The 25,964-nt window shown below is 41.5% G+C and overlaps 2 protein-coding genes across 2 annotated transcripts in view; one reads left to right on the top strand and one right to left on the bottom strand.

The window, feature by feature from the left end:
- The window catches only part of LOC126557483 (3-phosphoinositide-dependent protein kinase 1), a 386,951-nt gene that overhangs the window by 243,711 nt on the left and 117,276 nt on the right, over positions 1-25,964 (top strand). The window lies entirely within an intron of this gene.
- Positions 1-25,964, bottom strand: part of LOC126559674 (E3 ubiquitin-protein ligase TRIM33) — a 41,970-nt gene that overhangs the window by 15,803 nt on the left and 203 nt on the right. The window lies entirely within an intron of this gene.

Genomic DNA, 25,964 nt, shown 5'->3' with positions numbered 1-25,964 from the left:
TCCTCAAATTCTGAAATTCTGAAAATCAAATGTTTCATGCCTACAGGAAAACATGCAGAAAGAATCACTGCTACTGCTGTATGTCCATCCCTTGACGTGGCAATTTTATCCACCCCGATTCCTATTTGTAAATTTCGTAACACGACTCCACTCTGACAGGGAACACGCCCGGAAGCAGCATCTGTGTTCGTTGAAGCGTCCTGATACTATTGTTCAAGGGGACGACAACAGCATATGCTGAAGCTTTTATTTGAAGCTTTCAGTTGTCAATCATTGGGCTAGAATAGAATGGCAGCTATTGTCATTGAATGTGAATTGAGGTTGCGAACGAATGAATGGCGCCCAGATATTTAATGGTTACGCTGTTCTCCAACGTTTCAGGTTACTCATGTCATCCCCACTAGGTACATCAACTAAAAGGAAATATCAAAAATTAGTTAGCTCAAGAATAACAAAGTTTTGACTCCTTTATAAGCCATTTTGAACAAAAAAAGGACACCCAAACTTATATGAACTGACTATCAGGAACCTTTTGCTTTTGCACGGTGGACGATAGATTCTAAAAATTCAATCTAAAGTCTTACTAGTTGTCTTCCTTTTTAACGGAAAGAGTTTTCCGCGTAATCGTGGGTCTTATCCTTTCCAACCGCTTTTTTCCAGGCTCCGGTGTCCTTCAAGGCAGCATTTGTCCCTCCTGATTCCTTCCTCTGTTATGTTTCTCTGATGACATCAGAATCTTCCTTCCTATCAAAACTCTGTATGATTGTGTGTCCCTTCAAAATCATCTCCTCGCCTTCTCTTCTTGGTGCTCGTCCAACTCCCTTCTTATATATCCAAATCATTATCAAATTATATCCTTTTGCCGTTCTCTAAATCCTGTTCAATTACTTCTTTTTCTGTGGCTCTCCATTAACCCGTTCTGACTGTGTGAACGATCTGGGCGTTTTTGTCGACTCTAGCCTAACGTTCGTTAGTCACATAGAGAACGTTGTCCCTAGGGCTAGCAAAACTCTCGGAATTTACAGCTCGTTGGTGTACTCGACGCTGGAGTATACCTCTGTAATTTGGTCGCCTACTACCACCACAGCTGCATCTCGAGTTCAGCGGTTCTAGAGGATATGCACGCGGCTTGCTATGCGCAAAGTGGCCTACAAATACTGGCTTAGCTCTGCCTTCGTATCCGTCACGTTGTCGGCTGCTAGGTCTATTACCTTTAGAAACTCGCCACTCTTCTGCGAAGCGGCAGATGCGAATGATCCTTTGCTGTGCGCTTTTCGTGCCTTTAATTCTTTCTCATGTAGGTACATGACTTTTCTCTCTCCCCAGCCACTAAACTTCTCTTGACCTTTTTTCCCTTAACGTTTAGTGATTAAGTTAGGTTTTTTTACGAAAATTAGTGTAGCCTGGGGGAGGCAAATTGTGAAGTAAAATAAATAAATAAATCAAGTAGATTGGAGTAATAACGAGGACACTACGATGACGACGAAGGCAACAACGGCGCCGATATTCACATGGCAGGTTCGGGGGTACTAATTCTTTCCGGACAGTTCTTTCCACAATGAGAAACAGAAGGAGAGCAATAAGAAAATGTATTAGATATATTTACGATCAATGCTTTATCACTCAATCTGCAAAAGAGATAAATCCCACAAATTAGATCTCTTTGCAAAAGGTTCTCCCGAAACTTATGTCTAAATCGATGGTTCTTCAGCCGGTTCTTCTGTGACAATAAACATTACGCACTCCGATTTAATGGATACCGTTCATAAAAGAAACAATTTATGACCAATTTGGTGGCCAAAAAGCATGCGGACAAATCACGACTCCAACGACTATCCGCCTGCATCACAGCTCGTAAACGGAAACTCGAAGCGAAAATGATCCACTATCCACTCATAATGCTTCACTCAAGAAACGCAAGTTAACGAGCAAAATCAGCAAACGAGGATCGAAGCAGAAGGAGAAGGAGTGACACACGGACGGCATTCGGGACGGTTATTCCGTTCAAAAGGGAGCTGTCAATTTATTTTCCTTTTCTAATGTCATTCCAAGGTGAGATGGCACCGGGGCTGCCGGGGTGGTGAGTTGTTCAAGGAAAATGTCTGAGCCGTCGTCATCATCCGGGCCGTAAAAATAAATAACACTAGCCATAATAATAAATGACAAGCATTAACCTACAAAAAAAGCGAGAGTTTTCTTTTTCTTCGAAACACATGCCAACAGCAGCTCCACCTGCATCATCATCATCACACACACACGCTCTGGCGTGACCGGATGCGGTTTCGTGGGCAGGAGACAGAATACCATCATCCGTCATATCCCCCATCCATACCCGAGCCCTCTCCTACCCATCGCTTTTGCGTGGGGACTTGGCGAATGCGCATCTTAACCTCGTTGGCGCAGTGTTATTTGACGCAGTGGATATTGAAAAAAAACGATCACACATTGCCTGACAGCGCTTTGTGTTCTCCTTTCACTCACTCGTGTGTGTTGCGGCGTTGTTGGGGTGGTGAAAAAAGGGACGATAAAATACACCACACCCCAAAAGTATGCGTGGCGATGTACTTTATTTAGGATCGACAGCGACGCATTGCAATGTTGCCATGTTTGAAGCTTCGTCGCCGTTGAGCTGCTGAAATTTGGCAACAAGGGTAACAACGGAGGAACAGGGCGTCTTCAATCCAACGTCTCTGTGTAGGACAGAGCTCGAATCTTATCAACTTCTTCTTGGCTTAACGACCTCCGATATCGTGTCGCTCGATCAAAAGATTGCAAGTCTTATCGATATCATTTAGTTGGTTAGCCAATCCTCGGCCCTGTCTTGTGAATTCTAATCTAAATAGAATACAAGTTGACAAGTGCTGTACAAATTGTGGGAAGGTTTTTAAAGCTTTTAGGTAGGAAATTTAAGGAAAAGGGCGGTCGGGTTGTGTGTGAACTTTGGCAAACCCGTCCGCCCTTTTCCTTAAATTTCCTACCTAAAAGCTTTAAAAACCTTCCCACAATTTGTACAGCATGTGTCAACCTGTATTCTATTTAGATTTTGCTTCAAACCTTCTTCCAAAGACTGTCAACCACAGTACGAAAGGAAAAGGGTTTCTTTTACGCCATGTCACCAGTATTAAAAGATCCTTGGATGGACCTCTAAACGTATGTTGTGGACAAAAAGGAGAGAAGTTTTCGCAATAATCACCATCCACATATCCCAATCTTACTCCAGGGAAGTTGACGTGACTGTAATTCATCCATCTTGCATACTCCTCTAGACCTAAAAGACAGGTGTCCAAATTCCGTGCGGAGCCTTGAGGCCACAGTTTGCATACTATTCCCGTATCTAAACAGCGTTTCACATCAATCAAACACTAATCTCTCTCGCCGTTGGATACCGAGCCGGGCGCTGGGCTTGAAACAAGATCTTGTTTCAAAGACACAGAGCACGACAAGAGGTAGATTTTGTGGAGCACGAAAGCCCATACTCTCGATTCGCATGTCACCCATGCATAGCGAGGACATTATCAAGATCCAGACTTCGCAGGGGAGATTTATGAGGTGTGTAATGCGTGCAGGGTTTTACGTCTTGTTGAGGCATGACCCAACAATATGCAACTCACAGCTAGCTAGTTAAAGGACGAAGTCCAAGAATCCGCCATGATTTTGGAATTGCTAGAACACTTAACAAATTTTAAACATAGCTTACACTTCCAAGCAAGAGAAAATGAATCGTTTTAGGGCAAAAGTTCAACCGAGTGGACCCCGCGTAGTGTACCTTGGGCAGCATACTTTCTTGATGTCCACAGCTGCAATTCCGAAACTGTGCGAGCCGCACACAACAGGGATAAATAAATTCACCAGCGAAAATATAAATAATTCATCTCCCGGTGTACCATAAATAAATAATTCATTCCCTTCTCTGATTGAGAGGCACAAGCACACCAAAAGCTATCATTTTAAATTGGCCCAGTTGGCCCGGGAAGCTAGTCGCTAGTAGGACCAAAGGGGACACCACCTCAAGGGGGCGAAGGTCGGGTTAGTTAGCAGTTGTTGTTAGTAAGCATTAAATTATTCATCAAATAAAATATTAAGCTACCATATTTGAATTGAACCGGATATTACGAACCGACATACTATCGGGCACGAGGAGCAAGTGTTGGCTACATAAAATGAAACTCATGCTTTTTTTTTGCAAAAATGCAAATCTTAAGTATAAATTAAAACAATTTCCCAAATCCCCATCATTATCTTTCGGAAAGCTCGGTCTGTTTTCCACCGTCCGTCTGGTGGAGATAATGAATGTCTAGCTTAATCATTAAATTATGTCAGACTGCTACAGTTCGTCGTTCGTTGGTTTGGAACCAGTGAGCGAGTTAATGAAAAATAACAGCAGGATTTGGGAGCGAAAATCTGTTTCCTTCACGATTCGTCTAATCCCGCTTCATCATTCATTGGAAATGATGGGAAAGGATTAGGCAAAAGCAGTTGCCGGAGGAGGAAATGAGAAAATAGCGCACATGGTAGTACAGTCGGGGATTACTCGCCGAGCTAGAAGACCGACTATTAGAACATTACGAGGACCAAGACAGTGAGGTTCTTGAGTGTTTTAACTATTTATTCCGTTGGCTTAAAATCACTCCAAAATTCAATACACCACTCAGCCAATGTTAAAGAAACTGGAAATCTGTACGCATCGCAGCACATCGTAAAATGGAATCGGCCATAAAAAAAAACCTTCGAACGAGCGACACGGACTAAGTATCTTAAAACATTAATGCTCGTCCTGTCTGTTAGCATTAGCGCTTTGCCGGGCGCCATTATTCCGAAGGGCAATATAATATTAGCTGCATAAATCCTTGTGGCGTTCGCTCGCACAACCAATTCAAGGATTCATTTTCATCGTAAATAACCGGGCACAGCAGTGCTCACTGGAAACAGGAATTGAATTTCGTTACCTTAAGTAAACCTTCCTCCCAAAAAGGAACACACGATAAAGGTATAGATGTATCTCTGTTCCAACACACAAAAAACAACCATCCACCAATCCATAAATTCTGCTTTTATGAACAACGCGTCGAAAGCACAAAATAAAGTGGTCTGCTGTGCTCCGAAGCAGCCAAACAGCAGCAGCCGAGTGTAAAGTTGTAAATACACAAGTCCACAACCGGAGCGCGGAAAATCCTTTTATCCAACGACGCTGATATACTTTGCCATGTTGGCTGGCTTACAACGTTACAACCTCGTGCCATATTTCTTTATTTTACGATTTTATAGATTTTTCTTTACCGCTCAAGAACCTTCCCTATGACATCACCAACGATCTCCAATAATAGAAAAGAATATTCAGCTCCTTTTTTGCATATGCAGTAAAAAAGGAAACAGTTTGTGAAGTAAATTAAATGACTACGAGCCTCGAAATGCAAAGTGTGCAAAAATTTATGCACAACAGACAACCGAGTAGAAAAACTAAAACGAACACCCAACATAACAACCGAGCATCACACAAAACATGTAAATTTATGCAAATCAAGCACGAGACCTTTGCGACAAGTGTGCGCGTGGGGAAGGTGGAATGTATTTTGCATTTTTACACTCAATCACAGTTAATATGCTTTTAACAAGCATTTTGGATTGGAGAAGAAGAAAGACAAGCGCGCGCGCATTGAAACAAATTGTGTCTCGGAACACAATTTAAGTGACATTTTTGCACACATCAAGCACAACATACGGGAGGGAAGGAAAAAAAAAATCTGACATGAATTAATTCTTGGAAGTGCTCGAAGGCTAAAGCAGCAATAAAAGCTACTTTTTGTAGGATAAAAGATGCTTCGAACGAACATAATAACGATACAAAGTTAACAAACACACGTACAAAAGATTCCACTTCTTTTTCGGAATAGTAATTCATTTTTGAGGGCGACCGGAAATGATCGTTGACTAACGCCGACAGACTGACCGAGCTGATAGCTGAAGGAAATTCCAAATAGAAAATAGGGTTGCGTTTTGTATGCAAACATGGCTTTAATCGAAACACTTCGCAGCCGGTGCCAGCCGACCAATTAAGGGGTGCTTTGAACATAAATCAACGCTTATCTTGGGACAGGATTGTAAATGTTAATTAGAGTTATTTCCAGCTCAGCTCGAGAGGCATTTATCAAGCACGAATTGATGCATGCTTCATTCAGCGGAATTTTAGCTGCTAGAAAGCTTTTGACGGTTACATTTAGTTCGATCTGCAACTGTCGTGTTCCGGTTTTATGCAATTAAAGCTGATTGAATTCCTGGAATTATTGATTCTAATTTAAAGAATGATGATAATTTTTCAAACATTGGCATTGGGGGACTATGAGTCATTTTTTATATTGATGTTTCTAGGCTAAAGTGCTGCTTGCAAACAGACAAGCAAAAGATTTTGCAGATGTCCGGAAAAATCGTTTTCGAATCGCCGATGGCTCAGTGGCTTTTCCCCTTTTTTGTGGTCTTTTCTTGTTTATATAAAAAGGTATGAATTTACTAGGGAAATTTCCATACCCCAGAAGCACTTGATATCGGCCGGCCGCTGGACCAGCGCCGCTCGAGTACTAAGGGTTAAGTTACCAATCAGTCAAATTGATAAAAATGTCAAACTCTTTAGGAACTCATTCATCTGTTTCGGTTCGACTACTTATGACTGGCTATGAATGGGTCCTGTTCCAGAGATGATAGCGGCGTCGGTCTTCACAAGCAGAGACCGGAGTTCAAATCCCATCAGGAGCAAACAACTTAATGGTATCTACGTGGCAAGTCTAGTAAGACATTTGATAGCCGGCTTGACCTATTGAATCGATAGACCAAGAAGAAGAAGAAGAAGAAGAAGAAGAAGAAGAAGAAGAAGAGGAGGAGGAGGAGGAGGAGGAGGAGGAGGAGGAGGAGGAGGAGGAGGAGGAGGAGGAGGAGGAGGAGGAGGAGGAGGAGGAGGAGGAGGAGGAGGAGGAGGAGGAGGAGGAGGAGGAGGAGGAGGAGGAGGAGGAGGAGGAGGAGGAGGAGGAGGAGGAGGAGGAGGAGGAGGAGGAGGAGGAGGAGGAGGAGGAGGAGGAGGAGGAGGAGGAGGAGGAGGAGGAGGAGGAGGAGGAGGAGGAGGAGAACTGTTTGACAGAAGCTGGTGACAATTTTCAGACTAATCCAAGGGATGTCTAGCTGACTTAAAACAAATGTCCAGATGATTAAAACAATGCACACAATCTAGAACACAATTTTAGATCGTGAACAATTGCTTTTATGATCTAAAACATAGTGGAAATGAATCCGTTATCCGTTTTGTAAATACAAAATATTTATCTTTCTGTACGAGAGCTTTTAATGCAACGCAAAGGTAAAACACATGCACACTTGTGAAACCTTATAGCGTAACACCGCTGACTGGCTAAAACGCAGCATGCGGCCATCTGCCATTGACTGTTGCGTCTCCACCATCCGGACGGATCGAAACCCGCAGTAATAATTTTCCTTTCAGCTGCCACATGAAGAAAACGCCACGAAGATAAGGAAGAACAACGAACGAAACATAAAAACAAAAGCATCGGGAAAACGGTGGCAGGCAGCTGTGCTGCGTGTGGCTCTCGACACACGCAGGGCTCCGGTTTGGCCCTTTTTACTCTCGCTAGGGAGAAAACCTTTCCGAACAACGCGTGGAACGGCCGCGTCGCTTATTGGCATTCTATTTTGTCGCACGTTTTCGCGTGAACCAACTGTGGCAGTAGAGGGTCCCACTTGGCAACAGTGCTTTTGGCGTGGGAAGAACAAGAACCCGTGGTTCGACGTCGGTTTGGTGGTGGAAAGCTGAGCATAATGGTGTTGCGCATTACACGACAGGCCGGAGTGTAGCATGAAGGTGTAACGATGCGCGTCAACATATCTGTAGAAACGAGAGGGAATGGAAATGTTTCCAACAGTTTGGGCATGGTTGCTCGCACACAACTCATTGCAACTAAACAAAACCCTACACAAGCAACATTATCGCAGCAACCCGTACAGCTTCTGTCAAAACCACGCAACGCCATGACGTTTTAAAAAATGGACGCAAAATCGCACACCCAACAAAACGCGTGACCTAACGACGCGACCAACATTCAAACCGTGAGATGGTGCGCGCGCGCGACGTTGCCAGATTTTACCCGAAACCTTCCATCCATATCATCATCAACGCGGCATGAGGTCCGAAAACCGGAGAATCCGACGCGCAGTTTACTGATGCGTAGCACTGTGTGGCCCGGGTACAGTGCAGTGCAAGCGCTCGCGCGTGTGTGTGTGCCAATGTGCTATAAAGCAACATAAACGAAGGGAGAGAAATAAAACAGGAAAAAGGAAACGGCAATGATTGAACCATGCCCCCGGTTTCGTTGTGTGCGTGTGTGCGAACCCCGCGATCCTGTAACGGGCAGCACAGTCGACTGCCGCAGTAAAAGCAACACACCAATTTTTATGTAGATAAAGGTCATCACACACAGCAGCAAAAAGGGGGCAAAATGTATGCTGTCAGTTTTACAACACCACCACTTATAAATCATCTCCCACAGTGGGATATAAGCGCAGCTGTGGCAGAAACGAAACGAACACAGGCGGAAAAGGGTATGATTTTATAGTTTTCTTGCAAGTCGCGAAGAGAAGATTTAGTTCGTGGTTATGATGTATGGTTTTATGTTTAATTTGGTTCTACTTATTTTGTGGTATTTTCGAATAATTTTATAAGCCTCTTCCTCCTTTAGCTCTACGAGAAAAATTATTAACCCTATTAACCCTAGAAGCTGATAAGACATGTGAAAAGAAATAAATAAAAATATAAAAAATTCTAAATTTAAAAAAATGGATACAAAAAATGTTTGTATAGATCATGACTCTAAAATAATACAAACAAAAGATATAAATCGCAAATAAAAGAAACACACAAAGTATCCTAAACCTAATACAAGCTTCTGACAATTCATGTAAAATGAGTAACACAAAACAATAAGTAGCAATTTGGAACAAGAGAACAATATAAATAACATAAGAATATATAAAATTTTCAAACTGAAGAGTAACAAGAGTTATGTAAATCACAAACAAGATAACTTTACCCGAAATAAAGAGGAAAATATTTAATTTCAAATAAGAGAAACAAGAGAAAAACAAGGAAGATCATAAAGAAACATTAATCAAGTAAATGAAGGTAGAATGAAGTAAATTGGATAAGAACTTACCAGCAAAGAGAAGCCAATCACAATACAAAAAAAACCATAAAAAACTATAAACTTTAGCTAATTTCATATGAAACAAATAAGAGGGGAAGATGTATACGACTATGGACGTGCCAGAGATCCCAGTCCAATTACATTCAATCTTCCCCAGAAGACACTCCCTTCAATTATCTAACTTCAAACGGAGGTCTGCAGTCTCGTGGGTCCTTCGAGTAATCGGAAAGCTTCCAAAATCGTTTCAAGCACGTACACACAACACCCCAAAGGAGGAGAATCCAACACCTCCATCACGAACTAAAGCATCAAGGCAAAACAACTTCAAAGAATCGTGACGACGTGACGCAGTTCGACAAAGCACAACGTTGCCAAGTTTTAGCCTGCCCGTTCTCCCCTAACCAAGGCGCGATTCCAACACATTCCATTACCCTTGGTTGTTGGGAGCTACAAACTTTCGAAAAACCTGAAACGCCAACCCAGATAGACGTGGGAGAGAGAAACCCCTTAAACCACTTAAAAAAGCTCCAACACAAAAAGCACAACCTTTCCCATGCGCTCAAATTTGGCAACAGTGTAAAAACCCAGAGGAAGAGCCCACGCGCGCATGAAGTTTAGACAGCTTCGGGGCACACACACACACACACTCCCGCAGCTATTCAGACATCACCCCCCTGGGAGGAGGGGCTGACGGAAATGAATTCGTTAAGCTGATTTTTTATGGCATCAACGTACCCCTTCCCTCCTGAAACGTCGTCGGATGGGACGATGAAGGGGTGCACACAAAACCTCCAAAGGGAGGAGGAAATGTGGTTCGTTGGTGCCCTTTCCGGGTAATTGTCTTCTTTTTCTAAATATTGCCTGTATTTTTCTTTGAAATGGTTTGGTGGTGGCAGTGGTCGTGGTTCGCTGACTCAGCACCAATACACCAGCGCTACACAACGCGCTGTAGTTATGTGCTTGGACACAGCGGCTCCGGCACAACGTTCGAACACTGCGTTTTGAGCATTCTTTTTTTCTGTATTTCCTTCTTTATCACATCGTTTCTGTCCGTTCCCTCCTGCTGGCCAGTTTTGGTGCACGGTAACGGTCGTTTTCCCCATTATTCAGCAAATTGTATGGCAAGCACAACACACCGGCATACGCTGCGGGGCACTGTTAATTACGCGTTCACCACCACCTACCGGACACGTTTCGGTGGTGGGCGGGTAGAAACGGACCGCCGGAATGTCCGACCGGGATTTGTAGGAAAGTTTTGGGTGAGATTTTCGTTTTGGTATTTTCTTTTGCAGTTGTATTTCTTTCATCTAGCTGTTTTCACTAAGCAAACACGGTGCAATGACCGGCAGTAGAATCGAAACGATCTTATAGCCGGGAAATGGAAGGGCTGACAGGGGGCTTTATTTTAAGTTTGTAGAAATTAGATTAAAAATTCTAAACAAATAAAAATGGAAAAGGTAAAACATTTTTAAAAAATCAAAAACAAAAATAAAACATAAAATTTCTACTAAAATTGATTCTTTTGTAGCTTTGGACGCACTTGACAGCTACTTTGAAAAGGCGAAACTAAGAGAAATCTCATGAATAAAGCGAAAGCGATTGCGAGGGAGCGAGAGAAAGCCAACCCCACAAATCATGGCAACGTTGCCTCTCGGTGAAGTGTTTTCAAAGACCATCCCCCCACCCCAGCACGATCTAGCGCAACCAAATGAAAATAAACAAACTGAAAAGAAAAACCTCCATTTCCACCGTAAATCAGTCTTCCCTTCTCAATTGCCGAGAGAGAAAAGGGGAAAAAAGTGCGCTCTCTCTCTCTCTCTCTCTCTATCTCGGTTGATCAAAAACTTTTCTTCAGCTTCTTTCAACTTGCCCATCAAACCCCCATCCGCCTCCTTGATTTGCGTCGGTCTTTCTTCTACACCGTAATTGACGTTTTTGTGATCGACTTTAGATTGGGTTTAAAATCGCGATCCCCACACATCACACTTCACTTCGGATCGTGTGAATAGTGGCTGCGTCGCTGAAGAAGTGACCGGATGAACAATTGGAAATTTTTGCTACGTTGCCATGTTTTCCTTGGTTGTGAGACATGGGTCTCTCATGAGGTTTTCTTTCAGTCATGGTTCAGTGGTTTTCAGGTGGAAAAAATCAGATTTTGAAACCGGCTTCGCGCGGTCTCACTGACTGTTGTTGCTACAGGAAACATGGGTTTCCTAGTTGGTGTTGTAGAATATCTTGAAATTTCCGGAGGAAACATATCAGCAGCTCTTTTGGAACGGTTGTCGACGAGCGATTGTCCAGTGTCATTTTAATGACATGACGTTGGTTATGTGCGACCAGGTACTTCAAAGGCATTCACCTTTCAGAGCGAAAGGATCGTTTCTATTTCTAGATTATGAGTTCATGAGTACAGATCAATAGTTCTCCACTCGCCACACTCGTTTTTTGATTGCTTGTAAGACAGCATTTTTATAACCCCCTTTATAAAAGATTGCATTGTTGTTCATATGCAAAAAAGTTAGTGTTTACAGCTACGAGGTGCGTTTTTTGTATAATACATCTGTAGCCATAAATGTAACAATATAGGTCCGCTTTTTTGAGGTCTCGAGACGTAACTCGAGATTTTTAAATTTCTTCTGTAACTTTGTAGTTATCAACCCCAGCATATTCTTCGTCTTTTTCCCCTGGGCCTAATGAATCTCTAGGTCACGCCGACCATTGAATGGCTTACTAGTCTTTGTTGCTACCACGTAGTTCGGTAGTCAGTCCTTACTCGATCTCAAGCTGTTCCTTTCCATATCTTCCTCCTCTGATTGTTTGCTCCTCCAACGTCATCTTGACAGCCTATTTAATTAGTGTTCAGTTAATGGACTCTCGTTATCCCTAGCCAAATGTAATTTTATTTCTTTCTCCCGGTCTAATCACGCTATTTGTTTCACTTATACATGTAATCATGTCCCTCTCGCGAGAGTATCATCTGTCAAAGAGCTACGAGTGTGGCTGGACGAAAGGCTTTGCTTTGCATCATGACAAAGTAATAAGCAAGGCCTATGGTTTTTAGGTTTCTTCCGTCACATTGGCTCCGAGTTTTCGGAACCTATATGCCTTAGGGCTCTGTATTGCGGTCTAGTTAGACCGATACTGGAGTTTGCAAGCATAGTATGGTCGCCCACCTCTTCCTCATCCAGCCGCAGGTTCGAAAGGGTACAAAAAGGGTTCACTCCAATGGTAAACCAACGGTGGACAAAACAAAGTTAACAATTACTATTACAATTACTACGGGAAGACGATCCAGACGGAATTTAAATCCCGGTCCTGCCGTGTGAAGACCTGCGCCGCTGTCACCTACACAACCAGAACGCAAGCTAGCATGTTAGTAAGCACTATTTATGACAATTATTATTTATAAAATATTTTAACATTTTTTTTTTCATAATAAATCGTCATAATAAACAAGCAAGAAAAAAATCTAAATTATTCTTACAAAAAATAATCTCCTTTTAACAGAAAAAGGAAACCCATTAGCTCGTAATTTATAACCATTTCAAATTCAACTTAATAAACGCATTTCTTAAGCGCGTTTCAAAACATACAAACGGTTGTTATAAGAGAAAAAAAAGATCTCTCACAGCCACAAATTCACAACAGAGTGAGAAACAAAAACCAAAAAACTGCCCCATTGGACACGGTCATTCTCCTTTCCAAAAGCAATATAATGAAGGAGAAAAATACGAACAAGAAGTTAGAAGAAAAACTCAACGTGTCAAAAAAATGTAATTTTCGTTTCTTGCAAGGAAGTTTTGCTTTTGCTTTTCACCACACACAAACACCCATACTGGTGCTTTGATGACGTTGACCTGTTGAGTGTATTTTTAGCTCAACGCTGACGAAATTGTTTCGGTAGAAAAAATGAAATTAATACGAAATGTGAGAGTTTCCTTTTGCCACTGTAGAAAGTGATTTTTTTTTTCGGGTGGAAGTTGGATTTTGGGTGAATTTTTGATCGACTAAAAGTAGACCTTATTACACATAAAAAATCTATACCTTTATAGAGTCGATCATCGTCGTTTCGCTATGAAAGAATCATAGCTTTCAGCAATACAAAAGACATGAAAAATAATGACTATTTTCTTGGTAATCTAAACATTAATTAAAACTGTATGCAAATCATGTACCGAGTCATGCAAGGGATTGAATGCGACTGAAGGATGATGTAGCAAAAAAAATTCACAAAAACATTCCGAAATCAAAAGGCAGATTTGAGGTAGTAAAAACATAAATTTAATTAACCGGTTCCGCATGCTACACCTCAGTTGCTTTAGGACCCAGTTAGCAATGTCACCTCGTCTCGTCGGTCTAGACGATCCAATCGAACTCAGATCACACATAGAAGTCATCAAAACAAGAGAGATGAGGATCGAACACGGAAACCTGTCCAAACCCCTCTCCAAGCAACGATCACGACGACTCTAGGTGCAATATTTTATACAACCCCCTCTCATAAAACACAAACCCCATTCCGGAGCATAAATTTTCAAGTTCTTCCTTCTGTCTATTTTTCTTCAAGGACTCTTGAGCAAGACACTTTAGTTAAGCTCGCCTAAAATTGTGAATTAATAACACAATTCATTGAGCAAAGACAGTGAGCGCGTTACTTTTAAGACATCACACAGTCGTACCCATCAAGTTCAGATCACTAACCTGACTAACAAAAAACCAAAAACCTACAATCCAATCCGGCATCCGGTTGTGAGTATTTGGAGCGACCACAGCGCCCTAGAGTGCGTTTGCTTTACTTCAAGTAAATCACTTGAACGGCTCAACGGCTTGAAAACTCAAGCTTCGTCTTGAGTACGAGAAACAGAAGACGATAAACTTACGCAAAGCCTAAACATAGCTCGACAGCACAAATAGCAAGCAGCACTCTTGGCAGGAGAAAAAATCTAAAAACCCAGCAAATTTCAAGATCTCGTTCGAGCTCTTTTGCTTCAATTCTTCAACAATTCAACGGTTGGTTGCAATAACCATCGATATTTTAAGAGATCCTTCAGGCAGGGTGCGCCTTGTAAAGCCACTACACGTACAGGGGTGAGTTTGAATTGTTTGAAGCGTGTTAAAAGGACGACAGAACCAACGGTTTTAACTTTGTGGGGGGAAAACAAAAATATAACATAATTCAGTTGCCTCTGTCAGTAATGAATAGGGCTAGAAGTTTGACGTTATGATAAACATGTTTGCCCAAAACTTAGGACACTATTGTATGAGTGAAAGGGCGGAATTCAAGTAGGAAACCATTTTTTTGTTACCAGTTTCCGGTAGAAGATAACACAATTCGCCTTATCAAAAGCGAACAAAACTTTTTTGTTTCACCCGTGGAATCAGCCAGAAGTTTTCTTTACGGCTTCACATACAATCAAATCCGCATTATCTCTCCCTAGGAAAGCATTTGCAGGGGAATCGTGCCTTCTACGGCCTTTACCATCTGCTGAGATCCAGAAGATTTCGAGACCGCACGGAATGTGAGCTATGTCGCACACTGATTCGCCCGGTGGTCCCACGAATCTTGGACCATCCCAGCGGAGGATGCAAACGCTTTTGGCGTGCTTGAGCAACGCATCCTCCGGACCATCTTTGTCAGAAGCTGCTCGAGCATGGGGTGTGGATGAGGATGAGCCACGAACTTGCTGAGCTATACGGAGAACCGGAAATCAAGCACAGCGATTCCGTCCTGTCGGAGATCGGGTGCCTACATGGATGGGAATCTGCAGCCAGGGATCGCCATGATTCGACGACGTGCAGCCAGAGATTGCCATGTCACAACGACGTGCTCGTGACGTGATGATGATGATGACTTGTACCTAATGTTTTGTACCTAATTTTGCACTGATCCTGTGTCCTAGCTATTCACCAAACCCCCAATCATCTAGTTCTATGAAACAGTCCCGGAAATTCGTTCTATGGGTTTTATCCTTGAGCGACTGCTTCAAGTTTCACAACAATTCCTCAACCCAAAAGACATACGAAAATGGCTAATAATAGGACATATTCTGACAGAATACAGCGAAATCTTCTCTGGAAAAGATGGACACAATTATACAAAACTTGCTGTATATCTTTAAGGCCAAACCACAGCGGCGCCACTCTTCATATGGCTGGACCAGGGTTGTGATTCCATCTGGACCATTCCTCCGTAGTGAGTCTGGGACTGACTTTCCAACGGCAAACCTCAATCGGTGGTCCTTTTCCATTCAATATCTCTAGTCAAGATGGAGTAGCAATTGATCGCCAAGACTTCGGTCTCGAGAGAGCTATAAAATGCGTATAATTTATACAGTTGTGGCTTTTATGCAGGCTACCGGCCATTGGGTCACGATGGAAATATCTTTGTAGAAAGCTTCCTGGGTGTAGGACCCAAATCAAAAGTGTACGTCTGCTGCTACATGCTATATTTCTGACCTAGAAGTGTTGTCAGATGCAATCTGATATTTTTATTCGAAAGTTTGACATGCTGGAGCATAATCAAACTAGCTCAATGACGAATTTCGAGAAGCTCGTCCAAAAAAAGGCCGTTTGGCCTGAGAACATCGATGCCGTTAAAAATCTAATTGCACAAGATCGTCAAGATTTTGACCGTAAAAAAGAGCAATTCGAACAACGAACAACAGAAGACGGATCATTCTTCATCATAAGCGATGCGAGCTCCCTCACACATCAAACCATCGCTTATTTGACCGGCCAAAATGTCGAATTGATGGGTCATCCGTGCTGACTTGGCACCCAATGTTTTAGCGTGGGCAACGATTTTCGTCCCCAGACGATACTGTTGAAGTGTTAAAAAACCACGTTTTGGAGGTATCTCAATCAGGGAGTGGGAAAAGTGCTTCGACAATTGGTTTAAGCGCATGCAAAAGTGTTTTTTTATGAATATATGCATTTTCATTATTAGGCCAGAAATATAAATAGCAGCCTACGTATTCATTGATCCATTGATTGATGAGGATTGTGCCAGGAAATTCCATCCAACCATTCAATGTAACAAATTTTCACACATAAATCTTTATAACACATAGTGATTAGTTTCCAAAAATTGACAATTACCTCCCGATAACCTTCCGAAAAAATATAAAATCTTTCAAAAAAAAAACACACACACACACACAACGCCGAACAACTTACGACAGCCATTATCAATTATTTTAAAATTGAGGTCATGGTCCGCGAGAGCACTTTTTGGGTTGTTTTGGACAAAAAATGATAAGCGAAACAATGTGTTTGTTTAAACTTTTCACATAGCTTTTGTACCGAGTTTCTTCTTTCCTGTTTCCTGTACATATGTCCTCAAGCGTACAGCGAGTTTTGTTAAACCATTTTAGGAACTGACCTAACGAAAATTGGCATCCGCAACCGATCAGCTGCGATCGTCTACTGCACCACTAACCATCTATCAGCATTATTTTGTGTGAGCTTGCAAGCGTACAGCAGCAGCAGCAGCAGCATGATTGATAGAATGATGGAGCGTAATTTTGCCTCGTGCACACTATTCCCACGGCAAACCAAGCCCTTCTTGGAGAAGGGCGTCCTAGAGGGTTGTTATTTTTTTTTTTGCATAGCTCTTATTCCCTCTGACAATGATTGATTTGCCGCGTTCAATGCTATCCATTAATCTACCAGAAGCTCCCCACTGCGGTGGATTGTTGAGGGACATTTTTCTTCCTTTTTTTTGGGGGGAGGAAAAATAAATTAAATTCAATCAGAAAAGCTCGTCCATTTGCTTTTTAGGAAGCTTTATCGTACAAAAGTCAATTATGATGCTTTCTATAAATAGTCTTCCACTCTTCCTTTGAAAATGAAAATGTATTTTAATTTCAGCTTTACATCACAAAACTAATCTGCAAATGATGCCTTCGTAAAAGACATCCAAAGGAACTAAAAAATAGGAAACTAATGTCATCTCATTCAGCGCACATCATTTCCCCCATTTCCATCGGCCATTTGGGTAATGTAGTATTCAAAATGGCATCAAAATGGTCGTCCGTAGCGTGGCAAAAGACACACTATAGCCGGCATCCCGCTGCTACTAGCAATGATCCATTAATAATCGGTTTCCAGGTCCACTTGTTTCTGCTTCCTGTTTTTGTTCTATTATGCACAGGCAGGCCACCAACCTCCTACATCGCTCGATTTGTTCGCACTGTGCGAAAAGAAGCACACACTGTTATCGTTGCTAGTTGTAGCTGGCGTAATGCTGATGCCCATTAAGTCTTACTACGGGAAAACGTGCAGCTGTTGGTCCCGGGGCCTCCAAGGGGCCAGGGTTTAGCAGCCTAGTTATAAGAGAAGCAAGCATAAAATGCCGGGCATGTAATAACGCCGAAAAAAGGATTACCATGACACACAAAAGCGTGCCACAGTTTCGCAGCAGCTCACACTCACCAACACCTGAGCGAAGGTTAGTGTGTGTACTGTTAAATGAAAGGTAAACAATTGAGATAAACATTTATTTTATGCTCGAAGCCCATCAAACAAAAAGGCTCGATGTAAATTGTTTTAATATTTGTTTTCAAGGTAGTAAAATAAACAATTAAAAATTCATTAGAAACTGTACACAAATAGCACATTCATTACTGTTTATTGTTAATCTTTCATTTCCTGGCCTAGTTGTGCCTGTTTTTATTTACTAAAATTACCTTTCACTTTTTGTTTTGAGGTCATTAAAACGAACACACGAGGCAAGCGTTTTGTGACGTTGGTTAAATTAACTAAGCCAGTAAGAGAACTGTATCGGTGCGTGATACGAACCAGCAATTAAATTTTAATATCTCCTTGATTAACTATAAATCATTCCTACATTAATCCAGGACAGTAAATTCGTAGTATGATTGCTGTTGAAATTAAGAAACGATGTTTAATGTACCGCGTCATCGTCGTCAAACTAGTTTTGGGTTTATTATCCATACGTTGGGTCGAAAAGAACTTTAGCGATTTATCTGAAACCGGTCACTGGTTGTTACGAAACGCAACGTTCACCTAAAGGAATGGGCTCGAATGAGGCTTTATGATCTTGTTTACTGTGTCCTGAATGTTTGAGAAGGCATCCCAGCCGCAGTAAAAATATCCGTTTTGCGTACGACTGTTCGCTTATGCTAATTTTTAATAAAAATGCCGATACAAAACTTGGATACGACAAAATATTACTAAGGTATGAGATAGGATAGGATCGATAGCTTGTGATTTTAATTTTGTTATTTTTTACGTTATATCCAAGTCGTTATAGTTTGAACTCTTCTAGAATTATTCCTTTGACTCCGTAGAAGAGAGATAATTGGAAACTATCCAAAGATGCATCTGAAACGGATAATCAACAAGTCTCTGATAAAATTGTCACTATTTAGCAAAAGATTGGAGAAGATGGTATAATAGTATCAGCTACACTCTAACCGTCTCTTGATTGACTGCAACGCCAAAAATTAGAATAACTTTGTGACGCAAAAAGGTCTCTTGGAATACTTATCAATCTTACTTAGAGGATTGTTTGAATGATAATGACCAACATGGATAACCCGACGATTTTCACCTGGTCTCTCCAATTCCTTTGACATCGACATCATCAGATGGACAACTACGGCCAACAGAATTGGAACGAGGATCAATGCGACGAAGACGAAATACCTGCTTGCCGGAGACTCTGACCGTGATAGAGCCCGAATCGGAAGCAGAGTATTAGTTGAAGGCGATGACCTCGAGATGGTAGAGGAGTTCTGCTGCCTTGGCACGATCTAGACTCCAACAAGACTCTAACAAGTCCGGTAGTCCTTTACGGGTACGAGTCTCGGACTATGCTGGCGGAGAACGCCAATGCATTCGCCATTTCCGAGCGGCGGGTGCTAAGGACTATCTTTGGCGGTGTGTGCGAGCAGGAATCATGCCCCACCAAGAAGGTGCTCGTCAGCTCAAAGGCTCACCGAAGCTCTGGCCAGATTTGCCAACTGCACAACACGCATATTATTGGGGAAAAAACAATTACTGAAGTGGACAAACTAGTTGTGCGGCAGCTTATGAGTGATATTAAAAGAAAGTTGCTTAAATTCATCAGTACATAAACAAATCTATTTTTCTTAAATTTTTTGATAAAAGAACTATAAAAAACCTTTCGTTTAATGTCGAAATTATATTTCTACGTTAAAAATTGCTCGTTTTACAGCCTGTTCTAAATTTTCAATGAATGACACTTTATTGATCATGTCATGCGATTGACACCGTACTAAACTAACTCGGAAAATCACGGAGAATGCCAGAAAGTCAAGGATATTGGATAGACAGACGCCGATGCTAGACTGTGAGTGTTACCGTGCATTTCTGTAACGATTTTTTTTTTACAATAAGAAACATATTTTTTGCAATAATCTTCCGATTCATAATAGTAACGCTTTATGACAATATATCGCTGCAGCGTACGTTCAACGCTCGCATACTCTTACGGACGAAGCTTTTTTTTTTTGATAATGGGCTTCTTTATGCAGCATTTACAAACACATACGCGAAACCCCCATTGATCACATTTTTGGTAATTTATGCATGCGGAAAGCATTATTCGCTACCTCAAATGTGCCTCTTTATGGTACCAATTTACCATACCCGGCACACATATCTACCATACAAAGCTTGCATGCTCCTCTCCGTGCTCTCTTTTTGGACTATTTGGGAAGGTTTTTGCACACACAGACACAAAAAGGGAGCAAAAAATAATCCCTCTTTTTTTTGCAATGGCTTGGCCTGGGGCCCCCATCGAAACGGGAGCCACACGAAACCAAAACCAAAGCGAACGAACACGGTTCATTCGCGTTGAATGAATGTTATGCTAACGATATTACGTCTGCAGCGCGGTATATTTTAATTTGGAATGTTATCGTTTCATATGCCAGATGAAATGGACAAGCAAAAGGGCTGGCGGACCTCCGAAATGGCATAACGCACACAGCAGTAGGAAGATCGACCGCGCGCTAACGAACCGGCGAACAACCCTCCCCCACTACTGGCTGCTGGTCGGCGAAAGGATTCTCGCCTCGGAATTTGTGTGTATGTGGATGCTTTATAAATACGGACCATAACAGGACATTTCTGAACCCGCCGCTCGCATGCGCATTTTAATGGGCATTTTCTTTTTGAAATCCCTATTTTAATATACGTACGCGTACAGTTTTGATTTGGTATTTATGCAATATTTTGATTATATTAATGCGAAACGAAACTGTATTTACTGTATGATAATATGATATTGAATTAATAAATGTACGACCCGTGTGAGGTAGGACATCTCCTACGTCTGGGTAGGTTCGTTATTATGATGATTGGAATTAAAAATATAAATCATATGAAATTCGTATCGCCATTCTGACCACCGAGATAGGGAAATGGTGATTTCCCCACACATAATTATTATTATGTTACTTATTACTATTATGTAACTTAACCACTAATGAAGTAAAGACTAACTGACGAAGCAGAGGATCTTTGCGACCAACCGCAGAGCGCCTATTAGGGATAATTAAAGGAGGACAAGGGAGAGAGTAGAGAACGTAGAGAGCTGGAAGTTACATAGAAGTGGATTGAGGATAGGAGAGCAGGAAAATTTAGTAGATCGAGGAGAAGGGAAGCGATGAAAGAAAATTGAGCAAAGAAGCAGCGATCTTGCAGAGAGAGCGTAGGCCTAGAAGTTGACATCTGGACACGTAGGGAGGAAGAACAGAGGTCGAATCACCCAGCAGTTTACGAGTAGCAAACCTGCTGAAAGACCTCTGAGCTCGCTCAATCGTGAGAGAGTGAAATTTTCTAGATGTGAGGGAAAAATTGTAAAATGGAATATTACAGGGTGTTTAATAAGTTCGAATACAACTTTTCATCGATTCATCCGTCGGTACCGGGAGTCGGGCTCGACCAATGACCGTACAAGATCCTGGAGGCCGCCTTCGGCGAGGACGCTAACAGTCATCAACGTGGTGAGGGAGCGGATCCGTCCAAAAATGACCCGCTCGATTCGGAAGACCGCTGCTGACCTGAATGTATCAATCGGGACAACTCATACTATTATGACGAAGGACCTTAGGGTACAAGCCGTACAAGAAACGTACACTACAAAGAAGAAGAGGCTGGACAGATGCAAATTGATACTTTCGCGGCATGCAGTTCGCAGGAGTTCGTGTTTTCCGATGAGAAACTCTTCGTTTTGGAACAGCCGCACAATGTTCAAAATGAGTCGACTGTGGGAGGCGACGTTGGTCAGCAACCCCCCTCGTTCCAAATAAACATCCTACGGCTCCATAATGCGTCAAAATTAACGCCGCTTACTACAAAACCGCGGTTCTGGAGAAGGTTGTGACTCCGGCACTTCAATATCGCTACGGAAAGGATCCTTGCGTTTTTCAACAAGACGGCGAATATCATCCAAGCGTGGTGTCAGGAGAACTTGACGGGGTTTCTAGATAAGATGTCATGGCCGCCCAGCTCCCCGGATCTCTATCCCTTTAAAGTGAACACAGTCGACCAATTCAAGAACGTTATTTTCAAGATCTGGGACGAAATGCTGATGGAACAGGAGCGTGCCGCGTGCGATTCGTTTGAGAAAGGTCTCAAGCTCGTGATAAAGTACAAAGGTGGGAGGGGAAGGTTAGATTGGCTGCTCTCACCTAATATGCCAAAAAAAAGTAAATAAACATGGCTTCAAGGAAAAATTACTCAAAAAAAAAAATCTTATGTTTACATTGTTTGAGCTTATTTTTAAAGTGTATTCGAATATATTGAACACCCTGTAAAGCAGCATGGCTGCCTAACGAGATACCTTCCAAGAGGGCAAGCTGATCTTTATGTGATCAATTTTCCACTCAGATCCATCTCTTCCCGTCCGCTTTGGAAAAAAAATAATGGAATAAAAGGTAAGCCAATATGTTCTTCCCCGGGTGGAGCCACTGGAAGATGGAAGAGATAGTGAGAAACGCAACAATGATGCAGGGAAAAGAGCCACCCGAATGGTTCATGGTAATATCGTTAAAAAATAATGTCATATCATTCCGTGGACGTTTATGTGAAGCACCGTGGAATGTTGGTTTCGTGCTGCAGCATACGAATTGGTCGTTTATGGATCGCTCTGGCTTATGTCGTCCAATACTGCAAAAAGCTCGTTAAGCTTTGCGATAATGTTGGTTCAAATTGTCAGTCCGGAGAAAGGACACAAATTACAACCAAACTGCTGCCCATTACCAGCCATTGCGCTTGTGGACCTGATTCAGCATTTCTGTGTATTATTTAACCGATGCTTCTTTATTCCGGTCCACAGCTCAGCGCAATTTACGTACAAAACAAACCTGTTTATGCATCGTTAAGCAGCCCAAAAATCAATCCTCAAATGGCGTTCATGCTGCATCGCTAATGTGCATTCAAACTAGAAAAGAGCGGCTTAAATATCATATGCATATTTTGTGCATGAATATTTCATTCGTGCACTACAGCTTGAAGCTTATTGTTCCAGAACGGTTCCTAAAATCGAAAAGAACAAATCCCAGCCGACGGTTTGCTGCCCTTAAACGCTGCTCTTCTCGCACTGATCACTGATCCATACTCAAAAAGCAATTTTGCAAATCTATTGATCAATGTCGGGTCGATTGTTTCACGCTTGATTGGTGTGGTATGTTATCCGGGAAAAACAATGGCGTGCCCCCACAAACAGTAGCAACTGGCAATTGTGTGTCACAAAGCAGAAATAAGCTAGTCCCTAGTCTAGACTGACTGAAAAATACGCAGACAAAACAGCATAATAAAACGAATAAACAACAGGACGTTAGAGGTGTTAATTTTTTCAACCATTTATACTTAATGCGCGAAAAATCAAGGCTTCACCACAGATAATTAAATGTGTGTTAATTAAATACTGCACGAGGCTTAGAACGTCTTGGATTATTCTAGTAAAACTTCTCTTTTTTTTTGCTGATTTGATTGATTTTCTGACAAAGCTTTTAGTGAGTTTTTCCGAGTTTTTACGCCATTCTGGAGATGTTTTCCTGATGGCAAGAGATGTAGCTTAGTGTGCATGAAGTCAGGGTTCTCATATGGTATATATGATCTATGGAAGACTATGGCGACTACAAAGATAATTCATCATTCAAAATCTTCTAGGAAAAGTATTTCTCCAAACGGTTTGGAACATACTTGTTCAGAAAATTTTGTCGCGTTTTGGGGGCGTCCTCAACTGCGGGTTGATGTTTTTCGATTCTGTTCTTGATTTTCCCATTCATAAAACAACTTAGTGAAGGACATGTAAGAACATTTCGCAAAGAAACCTTCGACTAAACTTCCTCAGAAAGCTGCTTGCTGAGATTGTCCTCAATCCTTGGTGGATTTTTTTAGCTTTCAATGTTCTATCTTGTAGTCCCAAATTGTGCATTCTATTCTAGTTCCTTTCCTTATATGCAGTACTAATTAAGAGATCCTTTTTTCCACTACCATATTATCAAAAAATCGATTAAAAATCCGCTGTTTCAATCCAATTTTTGAAGTTATTCTAGCCAAAAAATACTTGTTCAGTAGAAAAGGATATGCTGTAAAGACTTCAATAGTATTGATTACCGAGTTAGGACACCTAATTTACACATATTTTTCTTGATTAACACTGTCTGAGGTCTAGGGCTAGACTCTCACATACCGGTCGGCAATTGTCCACCAATAAACAACATCGTTGCATTATATAAAGCCTAAAAGTAACTGATGGAACATCCTCACACGAAACTTCTACCCAGCAGTAAACACAGAAACTGTATTCAACCAATCAGCTTGCTCACTTGCCAAACAACATCTGATTTCCACTTTGCCAAGAACTCCCCCGTATAATGAGTCCCGCCAGAGGGTTTCAAGGTTGCTGCGGCCGAACAGCTGACGATGACAATGTCACCAGCACGAGTGTAACAGCAGCTAGTCCGGAATCGCGTGCTTTTACTATTGCTCTGTCTTGGTCGTGCCGAGACTACCCTTCCCTTTACACATAGAAAAAATATATTTCCTTCCTTTCCTACATTCCTGCATCACACACGTGTTTCCCCGTTGGTTGGTGTTTTACGATATGCCTTTGCTTATGTTTGCTTCAGGGGGATTTGCCGCTATTTCTTTGGTGAGGATAAACAGCGCAGTGCAGGGGTGTGTGAGACATAAGAGATATGAACGGGGAGAACCATTTTCGAGACAAGTGAGCTAGGTTAAGCAGGGAACAGGGTGAATAAAAACCACAGAAACGACCTACGTCGGGAAAGACGGATGAAAGTAAAATCCGTTGGACATCACATCACTGCTTCTTCGACAAGAATTTCCATTTATTTTCCTTGTCTATGTATCAAGATGGACAATATGTCTTACTAATTTTGCAACGGGAATTTGGTGTTATTAAACTACATTTTCTTCTTTTTTTGCATCAAAACATCTGGAGATTTTCGTTAGCCATTTCAGGCCTCATTGAAGAGCTTGATAGCTAGACATATATTCTTCCCGCGAATGGGATGTGATATCGGTCTCGTCGTGACAATTTTTTTACCATAACCACTATGCAACTTGAATGCACCCATATAATATTACAAGATTACAACAATATTACAGATATCTATTTTTTCATTGATTTTGAGGCTGAATATTTTCATTAAATTAAATAACTTCTATTATACTTGGTGCAGAGATTTTATATGAAATAAAATCTTTCATTGTATTTGTGGTGTCCGTCATTTCATTATAAAGCTTCTATTTTCCGCTTCTCAATCCAAGACTGGGCGCCTCCACTGGCGAATGATGAACAGCAACATTTCAACAAAAAACTATCTAAATGCTACAATTGAAACCTTATAAAATTATGTTACAATAAAATTGTGATACAAATTTGTATTAAATTAAACAAGGTGAAAGATAATTGAATATTTGGCGCTATAATCAAATGAATGTGAGTGATGTCTTGAGTGCGCTTCTTCGAAATTTTGTAATTGAATTATGTTCCGGCACGCTTTCCTCGGTGCGTCGAAACTTCCCATTAAACTGACGCATTGGAGCTAAAATTTCCAAAAAAGTGTCAAGCCTTATATGCCGCACTCGAAAAGAGCTGACAAAAGAGACAGCTATAAATTATCTTCATTTTGTTTTTGACTATCGTTTTGATCGCTTGTTCCCATGCTGTAAAATCGTTTTTCCCTCCCTTTTTTTAATTGAAGCTGGATTGTGTGACACTGGCTTTCGCGAAGATAAACACGAAACGACTCGCTGCACTTAGCTTCGTCTTCAATTATCATAGTTAATTGCATTTGTTGTCATAAAATTGTAATATAAATGAACAGTCTATACGTTTTGCATATTCATTATACCCATCCGATACATTCCAGTTAATGATTATAGGATATATCTCGCAATAATCCATTGGATGCGTATTGTAATACATTCGCATCCAGAACATTCCATTTCCACGTTATGTACATTCCAACGTCCTTCGGCGCATTGATAAGAAAATTATCATAAATGATTGATTGAAAAAATGTAAATGCTTTCCTTCACATTGCTTTTCTGCCACAGACCAGTCGGGGTTCGATTCACGATTGGAGCAGATACTTTCAAAAGGCAATGCCTGCTTCTGCAAGCTTCAACTATGCATTTTTCAAGCAGTAGTCGTAGCCAATGTAGGCCAAGACACGATTTTTAGCCATTGTGGTCCAAATGCAGTGGAAAATGGTAGCTAAAAAGATTATAAAC

This window comes from Anopheles maculipalpis, chromosome 2RL (assembly GCF_943734695.1).
Source record: "Anopheles maculipalpis chromosome 2RL, idAnoMacuDA_375_x, whole genome shotgun sequence".
Taxonomy (NCBI): Eukaryota; Metazoa; Arthropoda; class Insecta; order Diptera; family Culicidae; genus Anopheles; species Anopheles maculipalpis.
The sequence above is the reverse complement of the archived record's forward strand: the minus strand, read 5'-3'. Positions and strand labels throughout refer to the sequence as shown.